The following is a 10,005-nucleotide window of genomic DNA, read 5'->3' on the forward strand; positions in this document are numbered from 1 at the left end:
ACTGCCTGGTGTCCCTGCTGCCACCAGCCAGGCCTCTGAAAACTTGTCAAACCATGCCCAGACTTGGGGCCAGTTTGGCCCAAAGTCTGCAAGAGACAAGTCGGGAAGAAAGATATGGGACAGAGGGAGAAAGCGAAGGGAGCAGGAGAAAGGGAAGGAAGAATAAAAAGTAGTGTTGGGCTGCAGGAGTGAGATGGAGGAATTGCAAGAAAAGAGGCAGGAAGGAGGAGAGTGAGAGAAAAGGAAAGAAGAGACATGCAGCCAGACGAGGGCTTAGTGAGAGAGGATGGGACAGAGAACAGGATGAGAAGGACATAAGGCAAGGCTAGGACAGGCAAGGACAGGCAAGGCAAGGCTAGGCTGCAGGACATGTTTTTGCTTTATAGTTTCTACCACATTCGTCTTCAGACGAGGAGGAAAGCCATAAGACCGTATGGATTAGGCCCAAGCAAAAACCCCAGCTACTTGAGACACTTAGACTAAGCCTAAAATACCAAGATGTCTCCATAAGGATGGCTTTTATACTGTACTTCCACAATCTGCTGGCAGTACAAAAAAATAAGCTGCAGATCTCCTTAGGCTGAGTCATGGTGCTTTGGGGCAGGGACCATGCATATCATGGGAATATTTCACAGTTTCTGCTCTGTTTTCAGTGTATGACACCAAAACACCCACCTGATGACATCCTTTCAAGAGCAAAGGCAGCAATTTGCAGAATTCCGCTTCTTAGGGGAAGTGAGAAATTGCTGAGCTGACAGCAAGTCCTGCAGTGTCCCTGTCACCTGCAGAGCCACCGCATCCTCGCCACGGTAGCGGGCATTGTGACAAAGGTTCTATGTCAGCTGGGTGTGGCACCCAGGCGCCCCCTAGGGGATGGGGAGCCTGTCAGTCCCGGGCCTGTCACTGCCTGGTGACCCTGCTGCCACCAGCCAGGCCTCTGAAAACTTGTCAAACCATGCCCAGACTTGGGGCCAGTTTGGCCCAAAGTCTGCAAGAGACAAGTCGGGAAGAAAGATAGGGGACAGAGGGAGAAAGCGAAGGGAGCAGGAGAAAGGGAAGGAAGACTAAAAAGTAGTGTTGGGCTGCAGGAGTGAGATGGAGGAATTGCAAGAAAAGAGGCAGGAAGCAGGAGAGTGAGAGAAAAGGAAAGAAGAGACATGCAGCCAGACGAGGGCTTAGTGAGAGAGGATGGGACAGAGAACAGGATGAGAAGGACATAAGGCAAGGCTAGGACAGGCAAGGACAGGCAAGGCAAGGCTAGGCTGCAGGACATGTTTTTGCTTTATGGTTTCTAGCACATTCGTCTTCAGACGAGGAGGAAAGCCATAAGACCGTATGGATTAGGCCCAAGCAAAAACCCCAGCTACTTGAGACACTTAGACTAAGCCTAAAATACCAAGATCTCTCCATAAGGATGGTTTTTATACTGTACTTCCACAATCTGCTGGCAGTACAAAAAAATAAGCTGCAGATCTCCTTAGGCTGAGTCATGGTGCTTTGGGGCAGGGACCATGCATATCATGGGAATATTTCACAGTTTCTGCTCTGTTTTCAGTGTATGACACCAAAACACCCACCTGATGACATCCTTTCAAGAGCAAAGGCAGCAATTTGCAGAATTCCGCTTCTTAGGGGAAGTGAGAAATTGCTGAGCTGACACCAAGTCCTGCAGTGTCCCTGTCACCTGCAGAGCCACCGCATCCTCGCCACGGTAGCGGGCATTGTGACAAAGGTTCAATGTCAGCTGGGTGTGGCAGCCAGGCGCCCCCTAGGCGATGGGGAGCCTGTCAGCCCCGGGCCTGTCACTGCCTGGTGTCCCTGCTGCCACCAGCCAGGCCTCTGAAAACTTGTCAAACCATGCCCAGACTTGGGGCCAGTTTGGCCCAAAGTCTGCAAGAGACAAGTCGGGAAGAAAGATATAGGACAGAGGGAGGAAGCGAAGGGAGCAGGAGAAAGGGTAGGAAGACTAAAAAGTAGTGTTGGGCTGCAGGAGTGAGATGGAGGAATTGCAAGAAAAGAGGCAGGAAGCAGGAGAGTGAGAGAAAAGGAAAGAAGAGACATGCAGCCAGACGAGGGCTTAGTGAGAGAGGATGGGACAGAGAACAGGATGAGAAGGACATAAGGCAAGGCTAGGACAGGCAAGTACAGGCAAGGCAAGGCTAGGCTGCAGGACATGTTTTTGCTTTATGGTTTCTAGCACATTCGTCTTCAGACGAGGAGGAAAGCCATAAGACCGTATGGATTAGGCCCAAGCAAAAACCCCAGCTACTTGAGACACTTAGACTAAGCCTAAAATACCAAGATGTCTCCATAAGGATGGCTTTTATACTGTACTTCCACAATCTGCTGGCAGTACAAAAAAATAAGCTGCAGATCTCCTTAGGCTGAGTCATGGTGCTTTGGGGCAGGGACCATGCATATCATGGGAATATTTCACAGTTTCTGCTCTGTTTTCAGTGTATGACACCAAAACACCCACCTGATGACATCCTTTCAAGAGCAAAGGCAGCAATTTGCAGAATTCCGCTTCTTAGGGGAAGTGAGAAATTGCTGAGCTGACACCAAGTCCTGCAGTGTCCCTGTCACCTGCAGAGCCACCGCATCCTCGCCACGGTAGCGGGCATTGTGACAAAGGTTCTATGTCAGCTGGGTGTGGCAGCCAGGCGCCCCCTAGGGGATGGGGAGCCTGTCAGTCCCGGGCCTGTCACTGCCTGGTGACCCTGCTGCCACCAGCCAGGCCTCTGAAAACTTGTCAAAGCATGCCCAGACTTGGGGCCAGTTTGGCCCAAAGTCTGCAAGAGACAAGTCGGGAAGAAAGATAGGGGACAGAGGGAGAAAGCGAAGGGAGCAGGAGAAAGGGAAGGAAGAATAAAAAGTAGTGTTGGGCTGCAGGAGTGAGATGGAGGAATTGCAAGAAAAGAGGCAGGAAGCAGGAGAGTGACAGAAAAGGAAAGAAGAGACATGCAGCCAGACGAGGGCTTAGTGAGAGAGGATGGGACAGAGAACAGGATGAGAAGGACATAAGGCAAGGCTAGGACAGGCAAGGACAGGCAAGGCAAGGCTAGGCTGCAGGACATGTTTTTGCTTTATGGTTTCTAGCACATTCGTCTTCAGACGAGGAGGAAAGCCATAAGACCGTATGGATTAGGCCCAAGCAAAAACCCCAGCTACTTGAGACACTTAGACTAAGCCTAAAATACCAAGATCTCTCCATAAGGATGGTTTTTATACTGTACTTCCACAATCTGCTGGCAGTACAAAAAAATAAGCTGCAGATCTCCTTAGGCTGAGTCATGGTGCTTTGGGGCAGGGACCATGCATATCATGGGAATATTTCACAGTTTCTGCTCTGTTTTCAGTGTATGACACCAAAACACCCACCTGATGACATCCTTTCAAGAGCAATGGCAGCAATTTGCAGAATTCCGCTTCTATGGGGAAGTGAGAAATTGCTGAGCTGACACCAAGTCCTGCAGTGTCCCTGTCACCTGCAGAGCCACCGCATCCTCGCCACGGTAGCGGGCATTGTGACAAAGGTTCAATGTCAGCTGGGTGTGGCAGCCAGGCGCCCCCTAGGGGATGGGGAGCCTGTCAGCCCCGGGCCTGTCACTGCCTGGTGTCCCTGCTGCCACCAGCCAGGCCTCTGAAAACTTGTCAAAGCATGCCCAGACTTGGGGCCAGTTTGGCCCAAAGTCTGCAAGAGACAAGTCGGGAAGAAAGATAGGGGACAGAGGGAGAAAGCGAAGGGAGCAGGAGAAAGGGAAGGAAGACTAAAAAGTAGTGTTGGGCTGCAGGAGTGAGATGGAGGAATTGCAAGAAAAGAGGCAGGAAGCAGGAGAGTGACAGAAAAGGAAAGAAGAGACATGCAGCCAGACGAGGGCTTAGTGAGAGAGGATGGGACAGAGAACAGGATGAGAAGGACATAAGGCAAGGCTAGGACAGGCAAGGACAGGCAAGGCAAGGCTAGGCTGCAGGACATGTTTTTGCTTTATGGTTTCTAGCACATTCGTCTTCAGACGAGGAGGAAAGCCATAAGACCGTATGGATTAGGCCCAAGCAAAAACCCCAGCTACTTGAGACACTTAGACTAAGCCTAAAATACCAAGATCTCTCCATAAGGATGGTTTTTATACTGTACTTCCACAATCTGCTGGCAGTATAAAAAAATAAGCTGCAGACCTCCTTAGGCTGAGTCATGGTGCTTTGGGGCAGGGACCATGCATATCATGGGAATATTTCACAGTTTCTGCTCTGTTTTCAGTGTATGACACCAAAACACCCACCTGATGACATCCTTTCAAGAGCAAAGGCAGCAATTTGCAGAATTCCGCTTCTTAGGGGAAGTGAGAAATTGCTGAGCTGACACCAAGTCCTGCAGTGTCCCTGTCACCTGCAGAGCCACCGCATCCTCGCCACGGTAGCGGGCATTGTGACAAAGGTTCTATGTCAGCTGGGTGTGGCAGCCAGGCGCCCCCTAGGGGATGGGGAGCCTGTCAGCCCCGGGCCTGTCACTGCCTGGTGTCCCTGCTGCCACCAGCCAGGCCTCTGAAAACTTGTCAAACCATGCCCAGACTTGGGGCCAGTTTGGCCCAAAGTCTGCAAGAGACAAGTCGGGAAGAAAGATATGGGACAGAGGGAGAAAGCGAAGGGAGCAGGAGAAAGGGAAGGAAGACTAAAAAGTAGTGTTGGGCTGCAGGAGTGAGATGGAGGAATTGCAAGAAAAGAGGCAGGAAGCAGGAGAGTGAGAGAAAAGGAAAGAAGAGACATGCAGCCAGACGAGGGCTTAGTGAGAGAGGATGGGACAGAGAACAGGATGAGAAGGACATAAGGCAAGGCTAGGACAGGCAAGGATAGGCAAGGCAAGGCTAGGCTGCAGGACATGTTTTTGCTTTATAGTTTCTATCACATTCGTCTTCAGACTAGGAGGAAAGCCATAAGACCGTATGGATTAGGCCCAAGCAAAAACCCCAGCTACTTGAGAAACTTAGACTAAGCCTAAAATACCAAGATCTCTCCATAAGGATGGTTTTTATACTGTACTTCCACAATCTGCTGGCAGTACAAAAAAATAAGCTGCAGATCTCCTTAGGCTGAGTCATGGTGCTTTGGGGCAGGGACCATTCATATCATGGGAATATTTCACAGTTTCTGCTCTGTTTTCAGTGTATGACACCAAAACACCCACCTGATGACATCCTTTCAAGAGCAATGGCAGCAATTTGCAGAATTCCGCTTCTATGGGGAAGTAAGAAATTGCTGAGCTGACACCAAGTCCTGCAGTGTCCCTGTCACCTGCAGAGCCACCGCATCCTCGCCACGGTAGCGGGCATTGTGACAAAGGTTCTATGTCAGCTGGGTGTGGCAGCCAGGCGCCCCCTAGGGGATGGGGAGCCTGTCAGCCCCGGGCCTGTCACTGCCTGGTGTCCCTGCTGCCACCAGCCAGGCCTCTGAAAACTTGTCAAACCATGCCCAGACTTGGGGCCAGTTTGGCCCAAAGTCTCCAAGAGACAAGTCGGGAAGAAAGATATGGGACAGAGGGAGAAAGCGAAGGGAGCAGGAGAAAGGGAAGGAAGACTAAAAAGTAGTGTTGGGCTGCAGGAGTGAGATGGAGGAATTGCAAGAAAAGAGGCAGGAAGCAGGAGAGTGAGAGAAAAGGAAAGAAGAGACATGCAGCCAGACGAGGGCTTAGTGAGAGAGGATGGGACAGAGAACAGGATGAGAAGGACATAAGGCAAGGCTAGGACAGGCAAGGACAGGCAAGGCAAGGCTAGGCTGCAGGACATGTTTTTTTTATGGTTTCTAGCACATTCGTCTTCAGACGAGGAGGAAAGCCATAAGACCGTATGGATTAGGCCCAAGCAAAAACCCCAGCTACTTGAGACACTTAGACTAAGCCTAAAATACCAAGATCTCTCCATAAGGATGGTTTTTATACTGTACTTCCACAATCTGCTGGCAGTACAAAAAAATAAGCTGCAGATCTCCTTAGGCTGAGTCATGGTGCTTTGGGGCAGGGACCATGCATATCATGGGAATATTTCACAGTTTCTGCTCTGTTTTCAGTGTATGACACCAAAACACCCACCTGATGACATCCTTTCAAGAGCAATGGCAGCAATTTGCAGAATTCCGCTTCTATGGGGAAGTGAGAAATTGCTGAGCTGACACCAAGTCCTGCAGTGTCCCTGTCACCTGCAGAGCCACCGCATCCTCGCCACGGTAGCGGGCATTGTGACAAAGGTTCTATGTCAGCTGGGTGTGGCAGCCAGGCGCCCCCTAGGGGATGGGGAGCCTGTCAGCCCCGGGCCTGTCACTGCCTGGTGTCCCTGCTGCCACCAGCCAGGCCTCTGAAAACTTGTCAAAGCATGCCCAGACTTGGGGCCAGTTTGGCCCAAAGTCTGCAAGAGACAAGTCGGGAAGAAAGATATGGGACAGAGGGAGAAAGCGAAGGGAGCAGGAGAAAGGGAAGGAAGACTAAAAAGTAGTGTTGGGCTGCAGGAGTGAGATGGAGGAATTGCAAGAAAAGAGGCAGGAAGCAGGAGAGTGAGAGAAAAGGAAAGAAGAGACATGCAGCCAGACGAGGGCTTAGTGAGAGAGGATGGGACAGAGAACAGGATGAGAAGGACATAAGGCAAGGCTAGGACAGGCAAGGACAGGCAAGGCAAGGCTAGGCTGCAGGACATGTTTTTGCTTTATAGTTTCTAGCACATTCGTCTTCAGACTAGGAGGAAAGCCATAAGACCGTATGGATTAGGCCCAAGCAAAAACCCCAGCTACTTGAGACACTTAGACTAAGCCTAAAATACCAAGATGTCTCCATAAGGATGGTTTTTATACTGTACTTCCACAATCTGCTGGCAGTACAAAAAAATAAGCTGCAGATCTCCTTAGGCTCAGTCATGGTGCTTTGGGGCAGGGACCATGCATATCATGGGAATATTTCACAGTTTCTGCTCTGTTTTCAGTGTATGACACCAAAACACCCACCTGATGACATCCTTTCAAGAGCAAAGGCAGCAATTTGCAGAATTCCGCTTCTTAGGGGAAGTGAGAAATTGCTGAGCTGACACCAAGTCCTGCAGTGTCCCTGTCACCTGCAGAGCCACCGCATCCTCGCCACGGTAGCGGGCATTGTGACAAAGGTTCAATGTCAGCTGGGTGTGGCAGCCAGGCGCCCCCTAGGGGATGGGGAGCCTGTCAGCCCCGGGCCTGTCACTGCCTGGTGTCCCTGCTGCCACCAGCCAGGCCTCTGAAAACTTGTCAAACCATGCCCAGACTTGGGGCCAGTTTGGCCCAAAGTCTGCAAGAGACAAGTCGGGAAGAAAGATAGGGGACAGAGGGAGAAAGCGAAGGGAGCAGGAGAAAGGGAAGGAAGACTAAAAAGTAGTGTTGGGCTGCAGGAGTGAGATGGAGGAATTGCAAGAAAAGAGGCAGGAAGCAGGAGAGTGACAGAAAAGGAAAGAAGAGACATGCAGCCAGACGAGGGCTTAGTGAGAGAGGATGGGACAGAGAACAGGATGAGAAGGACATAAGGCAAGGCTAGGACAGGCAAGGACAGGCAAGGCAAGGCTAGGCTGCAGGACATGTTTTTGCTTTATGGTTTCTAGCACATTCGTCTTCAGACGAGGAGGAAAGCCATAAGACCGTATGGATTAGGCCCAAGCAAAAACCCCAGCTACTTGAGACACTTAGACTAAGCCTAAAATACCAAGATCTCTCCATAAGGATGGTTTTTATACTGTACTTCCACAATCTGCTGGCAGTATAAAAAAATAAGCTGCAGACCTCCTTAGGCTGAGTCATGGTGCTTTGGGGCAGGGACCATGCATATCATGGGAATATTTCACAGTTTCTGCTCTGTTTTCAGTGTATGACACCAAAACACCCACCTGATGACATCCTTTCAAGAGCAAAGGCAGCAATTTGCAGAATTCCGCTTCTTAGGGGAAGTGAGAAATTGCTGAGCTGACACCAAGTCCTGCAGTGTCCCTGTCACCTGCAGAGCCACCGCATCCTCGCCACGGTAGCGGGCATTGTGACAAAGGTTCTATGTCAGCTGGGTGTGGCAGCCAGGCGCCCCCTAGGGGATGGGGAGCCTGTCAGCCCCGGGCCTGTCACTGCCTGGTGTCCCTGCTGCCACCAGCCAGGCCTCTGAAAACTTGTCAAAGCATGCCCAGACTTGGGGCCAGTTTGGCCCAAAGTCTGCAAGAGACAAGTCGGGAAGAAAGATATGGGACAGAGGGAGAAAGCGAAGGGAGCAGGAGAAAGGGAAGGAAGACTAAAAAGTAGTGTTGGGCTGCAGGAGTGAGATGGAGGAATTGCAAGAAAAGAGGCAGGAAGCAGGAGAGTGAGAGAAAAGGAAAGAAGAGACATGCAGCCAGACGAGGGCTTAGTGAGAGAGGATGGGACAGAGAACAGGATGAGAAGGACATAAGGCAAGGCTAGGACAGGCAAGGATAGGCAAGGCAAGGCTAGGCTGCAGGACATGTTTTTGCTTTATAGTTTCTATCACATTCGTCTTCAGACTAGGAGGAAAGCCATAAGACCGTATGGATTAGGCCCAAGCAAAAACCCCAGCTACTTGAGAAACTTAGACTAAGCCTAAAATACCAAGATCTCTCCATAAGGATGGTTTTTATACTGTACTTCCACAATCTGCTGGCAGTACAAAAAAATAAGCTGCAGATCTCCTTAGGCTGAGTCATGGTGCTTTGGGGCAGGGACCATTCATATCATGGGAATATTTCACAGTTTCTGCTCTGTTTTCAGTGTATGACACCAAAACACCCACCTGATGACATCCTTTCAAGAGCAATGGCAGCAATTTGCAGAATTCCGCTTCTATGGGGAAGTAAGAAATTGCTGAGCTGACACCAAGTCCTGCAGTGTCCCTGTCACCTGCAGAGCCACCGCATCCTCGCCACGGTAGCGGGCATTGTGACAAAGGTTCTATGTCAGCTGGGTGTGGCAGCCAGGCGCCCCCTAGGGGATGGGGAGCCTGTCAGCCCCGGGCCTGTCACTGCCTGGTGTCCCTGCTGCCACCAGCCAGGCCTCTGAAAACTTGTCAAACCATGCCCAGACTTGGGGCCAGTTTGGCCCAAAGTCTCCAAGAGACAAGTCGGGAAGAAAGATATGGGACAGAGGGAGAAAGCGAAGGGAGCAGGAGAAAGGGAAGGAAGACTAAAAAGTAGTGTTGGGCTGCAGGAGTGAGATGGAGGAATTGCAAGAAAAGAGGCAGGAAGCAGGAGAGTGAGAGAAAAGGAAAGAAGAGACATGCAGCCAGACGAGGGCTTAGTGAGAGAGGATGGGACAGAGAACAGGATGAGAAGGACATAAGGCAAGGCTAGGACAGGCAAGGACAGGCAAGGCAAGGCTAGGCTGCAGGACATGTTTTTTTTATGGTTTCTAGCACATTCGTCTTCAGACGAGGAGGAAAGCCATAAGACCGTATGGATTAGGCCCAAGCAAAAACCCCAGCTACTTGAGACACTTAGACTAAGCCTAAAATACCAAGATCTCTCCATAAGGATGGTTTTTATACTGTACTTCCACAATCTGCTGGCAGTACAAAAAAATAAGCTGCAGATCTCCTTAGGCTGAGTCATGGTGCTTTGGGGCAGGGACCATGCATATCATGGGAATATTTCACAGTTTCTGCTCTGTTTTCAGTGTATGACACCAAAACACCCACCTGATGACATCCTTTCAAGAGCAATGGCAGCAATTTGCAGAATTCCGCTTCTATGGGGAAGTGAGAAATTGCTGAGCTGACACCAAGTCCTGCAGTGTCCCTGTCACCTGCAGAGCCACCGCATCCTCGCCACGGTAGCGGGCATTGTGACAAAGGTTCTATGTCAGCTGGGTGTGGCAGCCAGGCGCCCCCTAGGGGATGGGGAGCCTGTCAGCCCCGGGCCTGTCACTGCCTGGTGTCCCTGCTGCCACCAGCCAGGCCTCTGAAAACTTGTCAAAGCATGCCCAGACTTGGGGCCAGTTTGGCCCAAAGTC

This window comes from Columba livia, unplaced genomic scaffold, assembly GCF_036013475.1.
Source record: "Columba livia isolate bColLiv1 breed racing homer unplaced genomic scaffold, bColLiv1.pat.W.v2 Scaffold_105, whole genome shotgun sequence".
Classification (NCBI taxonomy): Eukaryota; Metazoa; Chordata; class Aves; order Columbiformes; family Columbidae; genus Columba; species Columba livia.